This window comes from Plectropomus leopardus, chromosome 2 (genome assembly GCF_026936395.1).
Source record: "Plectropomus leopardus strain MGB_pleo_1.0 chromosome 2, ASM2693639v1, whole genome shotgun sequence".
Taxonomy (NCBI): domain Eukaryota; kingdom Metazoa; phylum Chordata; class Actinopteri; order Perciformes; family Serranidae; genus Plectropomus; species Plectropomus leopardus.
The window spans coordinates 18,087,343-18,100,783 of NC_142177.1; the positions used below are offsets into that span (position 1 = coordinate 18,087,343).

General features: G+C 38.4%; 1 long non-coding RNA gene across 1 annotated transcript; it reads right to left on the reverse strand.

Annotated features, from left to right (window-relative positions):
• Positions 1-4,401: 4,401 nt before the first annotated feature.
• On the reverse strand, positions 4,402-12,982 carry LOC148190189 (uncharacterized). Its single transcript, XR_015775321.1, has 3 exons — positions 12,875-12,982; positions 12,512-12,565; positions 4,402-5,232 (listed from the first exon to the last, which is right to left on the reverse strand). It is a non-coding gene; the product is annotated as an uncharacterized LOC148190189 (long non-coding RNA).
• Between the last annotated feature and the right edge of the window lie 459 nt (positions 12,983-13,441).

Genomic DNA, 13,441 nt, shown 5'->3' on the forward strand with positions numbered 1-13,441 from the left:
GTAAGTCTCTAACTGCCAAAATACATGCGGTGTGGTCGTGGTGGCACATCTGCTGCAGCATGACAGGATGCCTTACGTCGTCCATTACAATCAACTGAAGCTGCTACACTGACTACGCAAGCAGCTTGCACCTTTGCAGGGATCGTGCTGCACTGTTCATCTTTATTTCTATTTAACAGGTGTAACAGGTAAAAACTACACAGAACTGTGTAAAAAAAACAGGTACAAAATCTTTTAAAATGTTTTTAATCAATACCTTATTGTACCAGAGGCGATGTGATGCAGCAGAGAACCTTTGTGGTTGGTTTTACATTTCACATAAAATAAATCAATCAGAAAAGGCGTCCTGTTGTTAAAATGATGCAGTAAATTAATTCAATACCATTTAATATAGCCTATAGGCTTTTAAACCCTGCATAATTATCACTTGGCATAACTACGCACACAGCGAAAGCTGGCATGCAAACACACACCACAAATACATCTGTGCAGCAGGTAAAAATCTGCTCTGTCCTGGCTGTGTGACACATCACACCCCATGTATTTCAGCAATAACTGTGCCAGTCTGCTGTTTGGTAATGAGTAGGTAGAGTTTTTGTTTTATTTTTATTATATATTATTATATATTATATTTGTATTATATTTTTTGCTTTTTATTTGAAAAGGACACTGTAAGAGCACTGAGAGTAAACCGCTGGACAGCTAAAAAGTAAACCGAAACTCAACATAAAGCTCCATAAAGCTGAGGGGAGCTGAAGATTCAGGTAATGATTTTGTGTAGGTTTGACCTTTTTTACAATGTGTTTAATACACTGTTATGATTTAAAAAAAATACAGACCGATTATAGCAGCTTTAAACAGAAATCAGGGGAACACACAGATTTTCTCAACAGTTCTCTGATCGTCTGTAACTAAGCTGGAAAAACACACATATAACAACCACAAGCGGCCCAGTACTTGCATCCACTCAATATGTGAAAACTGTCAACTTAATCTGATCATCTGTGTGAAGTCGTAACAGATTAAAACAAGAGATTCAGTATTTCATGGGATATCATGTTAATTCAACATCCAAGTGAAGCTTAGCAGAAGTTCAATTAGGGAGACTGTCTTCATGCTCATTCAAGTTTATTTACATCCTGTCTCTTCCTTTTCCAACTCCATCAGCTCACTGAGGGCATTCTCTTTTTCACTCAAACCAATCAGATTTTGCCACAACCTCCGTGAGCCAATCATCTCCTCGCTGTCACATTTTAAAACTGTTCCTTTCTTTGCTACTGTCAGTTCTGTGTTAGATCTGTGAAATCCTCCTCCTCCTCCTCCTCCTCCTCCTCCTCCTCCTCCTCCTCCAGCCCATTCACCTCCAACTTTCACCACCCATGTGTCCCTCCATTAAGCTCAGAATTCCCACTCCACATCTCATCCATAAAGATCTACAGCATTCCTCCACACCCCTTCACCACCACCACCACTCTTTACACCAGACTTGGGCAGTAACACATCACTAGTAACTCGTTAAGATCAGTAATAATATCTGAGTTTCAGAAAAACCAAATAACTCGTTACAGTATTATTTTTGTCAACACCCCAACTGTGCATGCACGTGACCAAGCAGTGAGCTAGTTCGGAAGATGGAAGCACTTAGGCCTATCTGGAGTGGCAGGAAGTATTCCCATTACTTTGGTTTTGTCAGGAGGAAAAATGACATAAAAACCGTTGTTTCAGATAGTGGTACTAAGACTCTTTCCACTGTGAAAAACACGTCATCGAACCTCCAGTCTGAAACACCTACTATGACAGCACAACAATGTGAAGTTCCAGGAAGTACACCCCACCAAAGGTGAGCCAGGAGGATTCAAGTCGCCATACACTGGTTAAACAACCAACACTGAGTTTTAACTGTGTACAGCTACAGGCAACAAAGAACCAATGAACACGGACATTTATACACTACATAGTATTTATTATTATTAGAGATTTTTTAGAAGTGAGTATTTATTTTTAAGCTATTATATTTTTTCCTGCGAATAATTTCAGATGTGCTTTATGATATGTGTGGTTGTGTGTGGTTAGCTGTGAATGAACTGCCGTACCAAATGTAATTTCCTGTAAGGAAATAATAAAGTATCTATCTATCTATCTATCTATCTATCTACCTACCTACCTACCTACCTATCATCCAAACCCTATATTTGGATATGTGGTGAATAAATGCTGCCTATCTCCACAAATACAGCAGATCATGGGCTTTAACTGCATATTTTTACTGTCATATTTCTTCAGCTCTCTTATTTTACACAATGTCCAATTCATGAATTGATTTTTCCTTACAGACTAATTTCAATTAACTCAGAATATGCATTTTTAGAAATTATAGTTTTTAGTATAAATTAAAATGATTTCGAAAGTTATAATTCTGAATAAAAGATCACCAATGGCCTTGATTCAGATGATGTTCAGCGCTCTTTCATGCAGAGCAGCTAATCAATAAGCTGCAGAGAGCTTCTAAACAAGGAGACAAAACCGAAATCAAGGTCTGCTTGCACTTCTTTGGCGTTTCAAAGTGTACCATGTTTTATCTCTTAATGACTTGCACCTGGTGAACAACTGGTGTTTTGTGTGTTTTGAATAGCAATTACGTGGGATATCAAAAGAGCTATTATATAATAAGGATTTTACCATAACAATCAAGTCCTTGTTATTGTTTTCCCCTGAGACGTTTGCACATTCATACACACTCGGGTGGTTATAATAGCTAGCTGCTGACCCTCATGCTGAACAAGACCTGATTCTTATTCCAACTTTGACCTTCTCCCCCAGACTGCGTGTGTAATTGTCAAATCCAAGTCCTGTTATGCAAAACAAAAGAAACTGAGCACTTCCAAAAACATTTAAAAACACAAAGTCAGCAGCCAACATTACCAGATCTCATCTTTCTTGTGTATTCGTCCTCGTTCTTGTTAGAGAGAGTGACTTCGAGAATCTCTGCAGGTGGCGGAGCTGTTTGGGGCTGATGAGCGATGGTGTGTCTTGGGCCCATCTTTAATTCAGACGTCTCATGGTTCTGTGGTGGAGAGAAAACACGAGACTTAAGATACAAGATTGATGCTCAAGTGGGAGGTGTGCACAGCGAGTGTGAGTCACACAGCTGAGGCATCATGCAACAAAACAAGCGGTGGATTTGCAGTTCATATGTCATGCCATATCGATCGACTGAGCTGTCTGGTTCAGTTGTTTTATTCATAAATCATATGAGCTGCTGTCTTTTTATGTGGTTGGTTGCACTGAATTGTTGCTGATATATGCACAAAATGCAGCTGGAATTAAGATTTGAAAATTTGTTGTGTGAAGGACACTTTTGATAAAAAAACATGGCTGGATAAACTCACAAAAGAGTCCTGGGGTAGAGATGAGCCCCAGTTGACACCTCTTCCTCTCACTCTCTGCACAATGTGTCAACTTCAAGGAGCCCTCAAGTGAGCTGCACTTAAACATATGGCAGCTAAATTTGGAGCTCAGAAACCAACCAGCACTGTTAGTTTGTGATGATTTGATTAAAGGCAAATGTATTTAGCAATATGGGTCACAAATAAAATAACAAATATCTCACAATCAAATGACTTCTGCACAAATGAAGGTTTCCAGGTGAGGTAATAATACAGGCCGCCCCTTAAGGTTCTTATAATTTCAGTTATACCAATGATGCTCTGTAACAAAGATGATGCATTACAAGCTTCACCAATTCTATGAAATCACAGATGTATAATGATAAATAGATACCAGACCCTAAGATGATGGCTAAAGGACAAAACATTACATTCAATAATATTGTTGACATTTTAAGCTATTTTCAAGACAACACGGGCTGTATTTGCCAGTATTTAGTATTTAGACTAAGCATGTCTTAAGCTCTCTTGTGCAGACAACATGAGATTTATAATACTAATATTCTGGTGTATTTACACCTTGCTGCATTCAAGACATTGTCTGGGTTTTAATGTATTGTACATGTTCTCTGTATTCTTTGTGTGTTGTTTTTTTATGTATATGTTGTGATATAGATATAGATATAGATATAGATATAGATATAGATATAGATATAGATATAGATATAGATATATCCTCATTACAGCTTTATGAAAACAAAAACATAAAGTGGCATAAAGACTTTTGCACAGTACTGTATTTCAACGCATCACAGTCCCCCCATAAAAACAAACCTGTTTTAAGTCCAAGCATCTCATTTCTAATTGACTGTCAAAGGCCTGAAAACTTTCCCTATTTGCTTTGTTTTGCAAACATTGGGCACAAGGTACTTTATGTTACATGCACTAAGGAGTCAAAACTGTCAAAAACTGTTGGAACAACTTTGAATTCAGTGTAACAATTTTATTTTTTTCTTTAATTGTGGCAAGGGGGCACAGACAAATTTGATTAATGCTAGTGATATTAATCAATCAATTAATGCCTTTTATCACTGTACAGCAGAAATTAGGTGTGTCCAGTGGTACATACATTCACAGACAAGCAGACACATCAGAGACTAGATACATACATATAAATTCAATAAATGAATATGAAAACTAGTATTTAAAGCAGAGGAAGTATGATAAATAATTGAACAGTCATAAAGCTGTAATGACAATTCTTTAAGAGGTAATAACCGGGATGCTCTGAGTAGTTACTACAACCTTTAACTTTAATTCTTTCTTTCACATTAACTTGACAGCACTCTGTTACACCTGTCTGGCTCTGTCATTCTGAAATCTGAAAATGATCCTACTAGAAGTAAGGTTAAGAAGTCATATGAATCAAACGATCTTCATTCTTTAGAAACAGAAATGTGCTCAGTAAATTCAGTGCATTTATGTAGCTCTTTTCTAGTCTTAGTGACCACTCAAAGCACTGTACAACAAAAGCCAGCATTCATCCACTCACACACTCATTCACACATTGATGGCAGAGGCTACCATGCAAGGTGCTGTATGATCATCACTTTCATCGAGAATCATCTTCTGGAACCTTTATCCATCCATCCGTAATTGCCATCCTTTGGTTTAGTCGTATAGAAAAGCAAGCCCTCATTATACATCACTAATACAGGGCTTGATCAAATACTGTGCGATTCATTTTTTTTTAATTTGTCATGTCAAATGCAGCAGAGCTTGTAGAAGGTCAGTCTTCTAGCGGATGTGTGGCCATCATTCAGCTCTTATTCAAAACAAGGACATCCTTCAGAGGATAAAGAGAAATATCAGGGGTGGCATGAATAGAGTGAGACTACCGGTGCTTGAATTAATTGTATGCACAGCATTTCAAACGTTACCCCAGAGACAGAACACCCCAGAGAATCAAATACAAAAGGAAGCACATAAGAAAAGCAAATCACAATGAGAAGTTATGTCTTATCATTTGCCTGCTAAACTGATTTCTGCCAGCGTAACATATATTCACATCTTGGCAAGCCCATTTATATGCTGCTGTTCCAAGGCAGGTCCACTTGTACAAATGGATTGAAGCAATAATACAGGAGATAGTGTGCCCATTTTGATCCAGAAAAAACTTATGGAGACACAATAAACTGTTGTTTGTAGACTGATTTATTTTAAGAGATTATTAATTAATCATAGTACCATGCATTGTGAAGCACTTAATTGTAATACAGTTTAAGTTTGTCTTTTGTTGCTTTTTCTTTGTTTGTTTCTTCCATTGTGCTTTTACTAACAACCCAGTTCGTCTCTTTTATTTGAAGTAAATGACTGTTGCTGTTGTTATTCGATCAAAGATAAAAGCTTCCATAAACTGGACTCACTACTAGGATAAATTAAGCAGTGATATTTTATAGTAGCATTCATTCATGTAAAAATAGAACAGATTCACAGTTCAAAAGTTGTGAATCAATAATTTTACACATACAAAAAATAAACAAGTAACACCCACAGTTGTGATGTTCACTTGATGATGAATGAGAAAGTTTGTGGAATTCAAGCATTGTATTTATTATTGTTATTCTCATACCACGAATATTACGATAAAAAGATAAGGAATTCCTGTAACAGACACACCATATGGCAAGCAATTGTAAACAGTAGTTTTATACCGTGTGCTCCTGTCTGAAGACAGCAAGGAATAAAGTGTGAAAACAACCTGCATGTGACAAATGTTAGATAATTGAAGGTGTGATGGATGTGTTGGATGTCGTTATGTTTATGCAATATGCCAAAACTGACACTTTTAAATATGGCAATGTCGTGATGATACCTAATGCAATCGTGTGTGTGTGTGTGTGTGTGTGTGTGTGTGTGTGTGTGTGTCTGTGTCTGTGTGTCTGTGCGTCTGTGTGTGTCTGTCTTTTGTTTTTTGTGAGAACCCATCAGAGTTTTCCACCTTTAGTGGGGACGTTTTCCATACCCGATGGTTACAGGTATAGTCCGGATATGGCCAGAGATGGAAGAAGTCCTCAGATTATTTTTTTAAGGTCCGGTATGTAGGATTTAGTGCCACCTAGTGGTGAGGTTGCAGAACTGAAGCCTTTCCAATGAGCCGAGCACTTGTGAGAGAACTACCACGGCCGAGGCCCTCTCTAAAGTCAGTGTTTGTTTTGTCCATTTTTGGCTACTGTAAAACTAGGCCTATATGGCGGTCACTGTGGAAAAGGACCTGCTACGAGGATTAAAAGCTCATTCTAAAGAAAGAAAACAAAGATTTTTATTTTCAGGTGATTATAAACTAAAGAGAACATTGCAGATTATCATATTTCATTTTCTCCAATAGATGCCCCTAAATCCTGCACACTGGACTTTTAAGACAAGTAGTAATACCAAAGTTGGTAACTTATGAAAATAAAATTGTTATTTTGCTCTATCCAGTGGGCAGTGTTTAGTTTTCAGCTTGTCTGTTTCTAACAAGGTGGTGAGGTCACAAACTTTCTCGTTTACAGCTAAACAGTACACTAAAACATGTTTCTGAAAACATTTGAGGTGAGAAACAGGCAAATGATGTAACAAAAAGTTGGTTCATATTTGATCAGCACTGCCTAATATGACAATTTGACCATAATTCATGATCAGCGATTGACATAATGGACAACAGCATGACAGACTCCTCAGCTCTGATTGGTTGTTTTTGGTGTCGTAGGCCATTATAAGTAATATGAGGAGGCAGAAGAACATTTTTTTTCCACAGATCACCTGTTTTATGTACTTCTGTGTGGATATAAAGACTGCTGCAGCAAATAAGACAAAAGGCTATTTTTATTAAAAAATAAATACCCTCTCCAGCTTTAATATTGTCATCACTTTAGTCTTGCAGCTGGTAAAGAAGGAGCTCATTTTAAATACTTTATACACTGCTGGTTAACCTTATCTGTAGTAATACATCTAAATTCATCAGTTGGTTATATTTTCTTTTATTAAAATCTTTAAAGTAACTCAAGTTTTCAGATAAACGTGGAACGATAAAAAGTACCGTCTTTCTATCTGAGATGTTGTGGAGAAGAGATCGGCTTTAAAGCGTCAAAAAATGGAAATACTTCAAAATTGTTCTTAAGTACAGTACTTTGTACATGTACATAGCTCCACTCCAGCACTGGATTTAGGGAATAGCCATAGTGGACTGCTTTCATGAGTAGAGAAAAGCCAGTCTGTGAGTGTTTGTGCATGTGTATCCACCTATTTTTTTTAGGTAAACTGCTCAGTCCTCAGTTCACTCCCCCATCATGTTCCATATGTTCGGATCAGCTGTGACGGACAGCAGATGTTTCCCAATATTTGGCTTTTGCCATCGCAATCCAAATTTCCACTGCCAAACTAATTTACTCCTGCCACCAGCACTCCTCATAGTTGCCTTGGAAACGAAACTTGCGGTAGCTTTTCTGTTTAGTGAAAGTGAAGTAATTGATGCATTATATGCTAATCAGAAATAACAGTGTGGGTTGGATGATGTGGATGTTCACCCAGTTGGCATACCAAGCAGATGCAGATGAGTGTAAAGCTGTCTGTTTCCTGGGCAGACCTTTGATGATGAATGCCAGGCGCAGCTCTGCTGATGGAAACGTCTGCTTCCTGCTCAGCAGACCAGCAAAGACACAGTCAATGGAATATTAAAATCATTATATCAGAGAATAAAAGGAAAAAAAAAGATCAAAAGAGGCGGGAAATGGTAGTGTGATAAACAGCAGTGATTGTTCAGAAGGAACCGTTTCACTGGAATTTCTCAGATGCTGCTGCGGTCATCACTGATCTTATCAGGGCAGGTAAAATGTCTCTATTTATGGTGGACAATTAGATGTTTCAGAGCAATTATTACTTTAATTGGCTGCGAGACTGAATGGGGTCTTAATGGATGAGCATATGCATACACTGGAAAATCTATTATAGTACAGTGCATCACTTTTATGTCACCATGTGGACCATGGCTTAAATGGCTAAAAGTCAGATCCCTTCGTCTTTGCTTCTCTTCGTTGTTATCACCTATTCCCAAAAAGCTGCCCCTAATGAGCATGGCTGTACATGAGAAAAAATATACCGCAGTGCCTCAAGATACAGTGGCAATGATTTTGGCTCCTGACAGTTGACAGGGAGACAGGAAGATGAAAATGGAATAAAACTGAAGTGCAGTATTGTGAATTATTTAGTGCGGGGCCGTCGCAAAGATCTGACTACTTGCTCATTTAGGAAGATTAACAGATGTGGCAAATCACTCTGTTGTCAATCTTTTACAGTTCCAAGCTGAAGAACTATGAATAAATTGGATTTCATATCTCCAATGGGAACTATTCTTTACGAGGGCCCTCTTTTCCTCTCTTCCCTGCACAGTATGCCTAAAAATAAAAAAGGATGCATTTGTTATCCGACCCGACTGAGGGCCATTGTGTTGCATTTTTCACTGTGGCCTTATCTCACTCATTCAAATTCTGCCCCTCCAGCAACTTCTGAATCAGTCTTACTTACAGGAGGAAACACATTTGTGCAAGTTCTCTATAGAGCTGCGCATAATGAGAAAAATATGGCACTGCTGGACAGGAGATAAGTGTGACCTGTACGACACTGAGAGGCTACCAGCCACTGATTTTGTAGAATAGACAAATGTGCTCAACTCTCAGTGACGTATCTCTTAAAACTCAGCATTTATGTTGTTCTGCTTTGCTGACACTCTTGTGTACCTTTACTGTCACGAAAAGACTTGGTCCCACCTCCCTTCTTACATCTTTACTCTTTATAACCTGTCCTCTAACTGAGGGGCACTCGGACCCAATGAAGACACTTTCACATAGGCATTAATCTGCCACAGCCTTGCTTTATGGCCACAAATATACCGTCTAAGGAGAATGAGAACTTCACTTCGCCACCAACTCCTCCTCCTCCTCCTCCTCCCTCTCTCGTTCTCCCATCTCTTGCTCCATCTCAGAGCCACTGTTTAGACAGGAAGCTGTGTGCTCAGAGAAGCTGTTGTCTTGTTAAATGATACAACTGAGGAGGAAATGGATAACAGCCAACCTTGATAATTTTACATCCCCTGCCTCAGACAACAGACTGAATCCCTGGGAATGATTTGCCTCAAAGGCTGCTCTCCTTTTACACAGCTTTATTAGTTAGCACTGTCATGCTTTTCATAGCTTTACCATTTAGCCTTCCTGAAATTCCTCATCATGTGACACACAAGACCATGTTTTGACCTGACAATAGCATGTGAGATCCAAATGCAAGTGGACAGCTGGAACACATTGCCGATCATACCTGTGCCTATCATCCCCAGCTGAACACTTGTGTTCAGATGTCATTACTGCCGCGCGCTGAGTCATTAAAGCCGCACATAGACTGAATATAAAGATGAACGACGTGCTTACCCCCGCTATGCTTAAGTGTGGCTAACATATCCGGGATAGGGGCGGGCCAGAATCTGTGCAGTACCGATATCCGCAGTGGGGGAGTACCAGCCAAAACACCCGCCTGACTAATCATGAGCAGTCCCACTGAATGTGAGTGCATGGATTAGCACACACGGCTGTCAATCATGGCAGACAAACCCCTTTTTGTGGAATTTAATTGAACTCATTAAAACAGAACTCATCATAAAAATAATCACTTGCACAAATATCAAGGTGATGAGAATTACCTTCAGTGACAGAAACCATCTTTGGGAAAAAAATATTTGGTGTGTACTTTTTAGTTTGACCTATGACCCATTCACTAATTTAGGGCAGGCATTATGACCTATACTGCAGCTACACTTTGGGGGAACTATTATGTCGTCTATCTTTATATGCAGTCTATACAGCCACACTTTAGCTAGCTGCTCTGTAGCATGCTTGCAACCCACGTTGGTAGTTGTGTCAGTACAACTGGAGCTATCGCTGTCAGCAGAATTGAACACTACTTCCTCTATAGGGCAAAACAAAGGATGGTCACACAACACTTTGTCCAGCTTGAAATAAACTGGGTAAGTTACAGCGCATTAGAGCACTGTCACCAATACAATCACCAACCCCTGATGACGTGGTCCTTTTCCGAGATGCATCAGGATGGTGTTAGCATTTATACTGCAAAGCATAGTGGTCAAGTGCATCCGAGGGTTGAATGAATGGATCGGAGATGCATCTTGGTGGCTGTTTATACCTGTATTTAGTGCTATCCAGTTAAAATCACATCAGCTGTGATGCACAGTGATGCCAGATCAAAACCATGTGCAAAAGTCCATGGATCCAGTGGTGGCTTTGAGGCTGTGCTTCTATTTTGACAATGCTAACATGCTAATACGTTGTTCACCATCTTAGTTTAACATGTTAACATGCCAACATTCAATAGCACTAAGCACAATGTGCAGCTGAGGTTTAGAAATGTTAGTTTTGAAGGTACTTAATTTTTTTTTTTTAAAAAAGTATTAAAGGGGAGGGAACATAAGTGCTGAGGGAACATAGGGCTGACCCCACAAAGAGTCAGGGTTATCCTCAGGGTGGCACAAGAAGAAGAGTAATGGCTTAACAAAGTTAGAAGGCTTTATCTTCTGGGTATTAATGTCTTTGATCAATTCTATTACGATAAATCCAATTATTTTAGATATTTAAGTCTTGATCAAAGTGGTAGAAAGACCAACCAACTGACCACTGCCAAATGTACCTGTGAAAAATACCTCCGCTTCTATTGCAGTTGGACATATTGCATTAAAATTGACGGACGAGGGAATGTCTGACAGTGTCTTGTTTGATTAGTAAAAGTCAAACACTCAAAGTACACTAATATGGTTACTTGAAGGCTCTGGTCCACTAGCTCAGAGGTGATGAGCAAACACAGAAGGAGTGGTATTACTCATTTTACTTGATAGCCAGTTTATGATTTCTGTTATGAAATTTGGATGTCATTATTAGAGTGATGTAGGCCCATTAATTAAGAGGTGATTCAATTTCTCTTTTAAGACTTAATTTAAACTACAATTGAACATTTAGCGTGATTTCTTTGACACAAAATGTCAAAGAGACACAGGGTGTCAAACATACGTCTGATTGGAGAAGACAAACACAGTGTAAAAACAGCCTTTTCACACTGTTCGACACAAGCAGCAAATTGCCTGGAATTTAAAACTAATGAGCAATTACCCCACCAATGAACTTCTATTAATGTCTGTTTTCTCAATGCTCTCCAACTGAATCCCAATTTTGACTTATTTAATCAATCTGAATAAATACACTTGTTTTTAGTTCCTTAATCTTTCGTTATGTTCACTGTGAGCTACAAATATGCTCTTGCATTCTGATGCACATCCAAGAAAATAACTCATAATCTCTGAGCTCCTCATGAAAGACTGAATGCAGTGTACACAGACAAACATATTTCTCAGTAATCAAAACATGTCAACCACTATTGGTTCAGTTTATCTTGGCATTCATAAATATTTAATTTGCATGCAGCTTCTATTATGAACCCCCAGCCCACATTTTTGCCATATAAAATGGATTATTTAGCCTTTAGAAAGAGAAGAGTTGCACTCTGCTTGAACTGACGGCTTGTTTCCGATTTAATCTGTTATCCCCTGCCATGCACATGAAAGGCCCTTCAACATGGGACAGTAATGACTTAACAGGTGTATTCACAAAGAGAAATATCCAACAATATAATCAATTATTCACTCTCTCTCTCAGCCCTGAACAACTACGATCCAGGAGATGATAAACATGTGCACATTGCTTTGATGATGAAATTCAAAACTGTAATCAATGAACAGGGAGGTAAAATGAAGGTTATTGTTGTTTCTTTAATGAACTTAAGTATTGTGTGGGTATTATCATTTTGAATTACAAGTTTATAGATTTGCCATGCCATTTGTCATGCATTTTCTCCCCAACAAAGCTGAGCATAATGTTCAGTAAGTTCAGTGGATCTTAAAGATTATTGAGGAACCTAGGTGAAAATTAATCATAAGAAAACATGTGACTATAAATGAACTGAACTTCCCACAGAAGTACATTTTGGTAAAGGTGAACAGATGCTTGTGTGTGCATAAAGACTGGACTCACCTGGAGATTTTGGCTGTTTTTTAAAGATCACCATCACCTCCTGCAGCCCACAGTCTGTAACAACATCTGTGGTATGATCATTTGTAATATAACCACCATTAACAGTCTGTCAAAGCAGCTGTAATCCTAGAGAGAGCCGTGTACCAAGGTTATCATAGTTTTATATTTTTCATTAGTTTAAATTTTTCTTTTTCAGCTCAGTTTAGTGTGGGTTTGCTAATGTCAGTTTTGGTTTATTGTTTCAAAATGTTTAGTTGTAGTTCAGTTTTTATCTGTTTCAGTATTAGTTTGGGGTTTTTTTGCGAGGGGCTAAAGCATGGTCAGAAAACGCAGAAAACAGTCAAAAAAAAAAACATGACTCACCAGAAAATTCACAGGAAGAGACTGCTAGGATGCTGTTGCAGGGGAAAAGGACAAAGTGGCACAGAGGGAAGAGAACAAAGAGACTAAAACCTCAAAAGGAGGAAGGACAGTGACAGGTGCAATACATTAGGGCGGAGCAGATAATCACACAGGAGAGACACACACAAGGCAGGAAATGGAGGCTCTGAAAGAAGTCAAGGGGTGACTACCAAAATAAAACAGGACGCCGCACACGAAACATGAGGAACTTAATTGTCCTGGATGTGATGTGAGAGGTTTAATAAGTCCAGAATAAGTATTAAAATACAAACACAACACTGTGAAGACAATTAACTTACAGACATGTAGACACACCAGACTCAGTAAACAAATACATCAATCCATCCTGATGCTTGTTGTGTCAACAATTTTGACCAAATTTATGAAGATTGAAACTAAAGACATTTTCTTGTATATTTTAATTTATTGTAGATATGTTTGTAACTTCACAATATTGTTTCGGTCTAGTTTTTATTTTTACTTGAATAACTAAATTGAAATGTTTTTTCACACCAAGTTTTAGTATCT